The following is a 5,291-nucleotide window of genomic DNA, read 5'->3' on the forward strand; positions in this document are numbered from 1 at the left end:
ATTAAAATGTAGACACAAAAGCCTGATGACTCTCTTAATTGTTTAGCTCTTTCTGTGCATCAAGATAATAAGTTTGAAAGTCATTAACAAATACAGAGTAACCACGGGCCAAGGCTTATGTAACAAATATTTATGTAGGGTTTCTTCTTAAAATTAAGCAGTAGGTATGGTCCACCCTACTTCTATGTTGACGTAAGACATTATGTGGTCAATTAAATATATATTTTGTCACACTGGATTCATACACATTACACTGTAGCCCTAAAAATCCCTATCAACAAGAGTTATTTTCATTGGCATGAAAACCAAAGAAAGAAAATTTGAAGATGAAAAGTATGCTCAATATGGAGCGTCTGCTTAAAATTCAAATAAAGATTGGAAACAGGATAGAAGCAGGAACAAGAAACCACACACAAAAACATCGAGGAAGATCGCAAACTACTGATCCAGGCGGCTGTTGTGAGAATTATGAAAATGAGGAATGTTCTAAAGCACCAGCAGTCACTTGCAGAAGTACTGACCCAGCTGTGCTCAAGATTCAAGCCTCCGGTCCCAGTAATTAAGAAATGCATTGACATTCTGATCGAGAAAGAATATTTGGAGCGAGTGGATGGTGAAAAGGACACCTACAGTTATTTGGCTTAACACTCCTGGAAGGGTCTGACCGCGGGCGCAGCCCCTCGTCCCATGGGAAGGATGGAGAGGAGTTGGCAGCGGCGGCACCACATATATATATATATATATATATTTGGTTTTGAAACTTTAATGAGAAAAAATATATAGATATATGTATATATGTATATGTGTGTATATATATATATATATATATATATATATATATATATATGCCAGTGTGTCATTGGCCCAAGGGTTGGGGATACACAAGATAGAAGTAGCAAACAGGATATACGTAAACAAAGATACGCACACTCACAGTGAAAAACCGGGGCCGGGAATGCTTTTAAGTCTCAGTTTCCTCATCACTCAGCAGCATGTGGGGGATCCCACAGCTGATGGGGAACAGACGTCCCGACTCTGGGCACTGTAGGGTGCACTCCAGCACATCCACCTCCAGCCTTTGGGCACCTCAACCAGATACAAGATGTCGGCAGCCTCCAGAAATGCCACCCACTCCACTTTGGTTACCCTAGGAGCCACGAAGTCAGGGTTGAACTCCACAGGGTTGATGAGGACCCCGGTGGCCTGGAGGCGCAGGGGGAAGCCATGAGGCCCCACCCCCGCACATGCGAGCTCAGCAGTCATTTATTAGTGACCTTAGTGAGAGCTACTTCATTGGTAAAGTGGAATGAGATTGCAGTGGGTTGAGATGTGAATGGGAACTGAGGTAGTGAATATTATGACAACAGGTATGTGAAGGTGATACGAAATAAAGCATAGTAAGCTTAAATTCAGTATTTTATAAGGGATGAAATCTGAGTCTTAAATTGATGGGAAGAATATCAGTTAAAACAGTGTTCAAAATAAAGATTAACTGTTAAGAATGGGGTAAATTATACTTTAAAAATTTGCAGATTATTACAAATCCCTAATTTGAAAATTAATATGGGGAATTGTATATAGGGGTCGAGCAAAGAGTGTAGATTTGATAGAAAGTGAATGCTTTGTGGATAGTTTTTAGTTTAACTAAATTTTAATAGACATTGTTTAGTGTTAGAATTCTAATTACATACAATTTCTAATTACAGACATACATTAAAAACTTATTTACCATTTAACTCATAAAAGCCTCTGGGAAATGAATTTTATATTTGGTTCTTAGCAATATAAAAATGCTACAGATTATACACATTTAAATTTCTCAAGAAGTATGCAAGTAAGTATGAAAAGTTATATACAGTAAAAAGAATGGCAAAACCATTAAATTTTGAATACATATGCAAATATTCTTTAATGAAAAATAATAATGGTTTATGTATTTTGGGTTTTTATCTAGGTAAAGCTTTTGAAATGAATTTTAAGTACATTCACCTTGGCTATAAATAATCACCCAACTTTGAAAAATTTTTTTTATATATAGGATATAGGCATTGTTTAGTCTTAGAATTCTAATTACATACATATTTCTCAAGTCATTGAGGAAAATCTAGTTTTAAAAAATTAATATTTAAGCCACTGAATATTTTATAAAGTGATAAAATCAATAGTAGGGGAGGCTGTGTATGTGTGGGGACAGGGGTTTATGAGAACTCTGAACTTTTTGTTCAATTATGCTGTGAACCTCAAACTGCTCTAAAACAACAAAATTTATTAATTAAAAAATCAGTAGAAGATGGTAATGTAAGTGTGCTCTCATTGTCAGTGTAAAATGGAAATACTGTTAAAGGACTTATAAAGCTAAGTTGAATAATTTTCCATGTTACAAATACTGCTGAGTATCATGTCAACCAATATTTAAGAAGAAAAATTTTAGATAAATATCACAATGTATAAAATTTTAAAAACTAATTCACATGTATTGTTAAGAATACTTCTATGCTTCTATGCATATCATATGTTCAGTATTTATACTTAATTTTATTTTTCAAATTTCACACAAAATTAATTTTAAACACATCAAGGATACATTAAGAAACACATTAAAACAGATTATATACATGCAACTCTTTCTGTTGACTTATGAAGTCTTTGCACAAAGGCAATCATTTTAAAATTACTCTGTATGACTTTGAAGAGATCAAACACTTAGCCTAATTTAGAAAATCAAACCACTGATAATGAAGAAGCACAGTAAAGATCAGCTTAAGTAACACCTCAACTTGGAAGTCTGGTCTGAATTCTCCAGGCAAACTTAAATATATTCCTAGTAATTCTTTTTGTTTGTCCTTATAGATACTTCCCTTAATATTTCTGTTAGAGAATTTTCAAAATATTAATATTTTGAAAGAATGAATGTAAGACTGAGGACAACAAACCTGATTCGAAAATGTTTTTTTTTTGTTGCTGTTAGTGGTGGTGAATATAATTAAACCTGCTTTTTTTAGTTTTCAAGAGAATGATGATACTAAAACAATAGTCAATATTTTGGTCCTAAATGTTTTCATTCAATAGAAAATAAACATAAAATAAACAATAAATAAAAACCCTAATTCTAATTACTATTCCTTCTAGAAAAAATAATGAGCTAGAATTTATATTCTTTTACAGAGATAGAAATGAACACTTATGTTAAGAATTCCTCTTTTTTTAAGTACTTTATACCATGTTTTCATTTTTCAAATGTGCTTCCAAAGTTTACAGGCTCTGTTTTATTAAATATTCTTTATTTTACTCAATTCTTTCTCAGTTGTATTTCATATCTACAAGAAAAATATAATAGGATGGCTTTCATCCCCATTAATCACTTTTATTTGAACTAACTCAATTCATAAAATAGATGAGATACTGGTGTCTTTCTGAAGGAGGAACATTTTGTAAAAAATACATTTTGTTACAACAAGATATAGTATCTTTCATGACAATCTTCCTATATACCCTGTATTCACCTTATTTCTGGTGATAATTCATTGCAATATACTTGGGTTGATAGATCTTTAAATGTGCTTATTTTTGAAATATTTGTATTCTTCTGATAGGAAAACATTCTTCAAACATATAATTCATGTTATAAAATAGAAACAATTACCTTGGCCAACTTTGGTTTAAGAACAAAAGAGCAGGAATAGAATGCAAGTTTCTATGAATTTATTTTAGGTTTATTAGGAATAGTATTAGGAAAAAAAATTGTCCCACTGTCTAAAGGATGGAAAAATAATTGCTGTGATTTACTTCTAAATGATTAAATGTTATGCTTTATATATTAGTTGTATCATTAGGCTGGTTTCTGCTTCAGAATTCATAGTATTTTGAACAGAAACGATTAAAGAGGTTATTAGTAAATCTACAAAGAACAGGGCACACTGTGTTTAAAGATTACCCTATCTGGGCTACAAATGTTCAGCATCATTATGTTTCCACAATAGCAATTTACTGTAACACTGAAGAGTAAGTAATCAATATAGGAAGGTAGGGCTTGTTACAGTTACAGATAAAGAGTACAGCCTCTTCTGTTCCAACCTTTGCAAAATCAGTAAGCAGTCCTATTTGTAAGGCAGCCTGTTAGTCTCATTCTCAGATGTCAGTGAAACGTATGAGCTACAATTATCAAGCTAAAAACTGTTCCAGTGTTCACCTCACTGTTTGCAAAACGTGATTTGATTTGTAACTCAATGAGAAATAAATTTAAGATGCATCACTCTAAAAGAAACATCACTTGAAATCCTGATTGTAAATATTAAAATGCTGAACATGTGTAGGTGCTTAAACTAATGCTGGAAGTATTAAAACAAGAAATAAATCATCAAGCCTAAAATATATATTATCTAATGAAAAATATTCTAGTTTACTTTTTGCCATATCTTCCAATCAATAGAGTTGGTTTTCAGTTCGGAAACTTTCAACTGGATAGTTATATCACTTACACTGATAAATACCACTGTGTGGCATGATAAGTAATGGGTCTAAAAGTCACTGCCCTGAAGCATAGAATGTGTGATTTTTATTTGAAAAGGTCTTGGAGATAATCAAAAACATATCTTCCTAGTACAGATGGAAAATCTAAGCCCCTGAAAACCTGGGTAGTAGTGGCAAGATTCATATTAAGTTTCTGTGTCTGGACTGCAGGCTGAATCTCTTGACTTCCTGTGTTTTCCCAATATTCTCAGGTTTTGTGGTGATGCCTCTCAAATTTTATTGCCATCATTGAAGCTGTAGTTGTACTGGGTATGGCTTATTCAAGCACCATTTGTACATAGAAACATTGCTTTATCAGCTGGAATTATACCATGGGAAGTTCTGGTAACTGCAGAAGCTCTAGATTTTATACATGGTCTAAATACAGCCGAGAAGGTATGGCTTGGTAGAGACAAGACTGTACATGAGGGTGATTATGTTGAACTCTCTGCCCACAATACCAAAACTCCAGTCACCATTATTATACCTATCATTATAGTGAATTTATCCTCTCTTGAGCCCTATTATTGCAAATAAATGTAGTTACCCTACTGTAGAATAGAAAATGGATGTTTCTAACTGGTGAAACATTTTCTACTCTCTTTTAACTCTTTCTTCTGCTTCTATAGGTCTATCATAAAAGCCTTATCAGATAAACGTCCTACAGCAGGATCTCCCCAACATAAGCACAATCTGTGATTAGGAGAATTTGGGAGGAACGTTCTTATGCATGCTAAATGATCAGGGGAGACCCTATTCAAGGAAACTGAGAGATGACCAAA

General features: G+C 33.3%; 1 pseudogene across 1 annotated transcript; it reads right to left on the minus strand.

The window, feature by feature from the left end:
* Positions 1-961: 961 nt before the first annotated feature.
* LOC308617901 (multifunctional methyltransferase subunit TRM112-like protein) lies at positions 962-1,259 on the minus strand (annotated as a pseudogene). Its single transcript has one exon. The product of its transcript is annotated as a multifunctional methyltransferase subunit TRM112-like protein (transcript).
* Positions 1,260-5,291: the final 4,032 nt, after the last annotated feature.

This window comes from Mesoplodon bidens (genome assembly GCF_964165515.1).
Source record: "Mesoplodon bidens genome assembly, chromosome: 5".
Classification (NCBI taxonomy): domain Eukaryota; kingdom Metazoa; phylum Chordata; class Mammalia; order Artiodactyla; family Ziphiidae; genus Mesoplodon; species Mesoplodon bidens.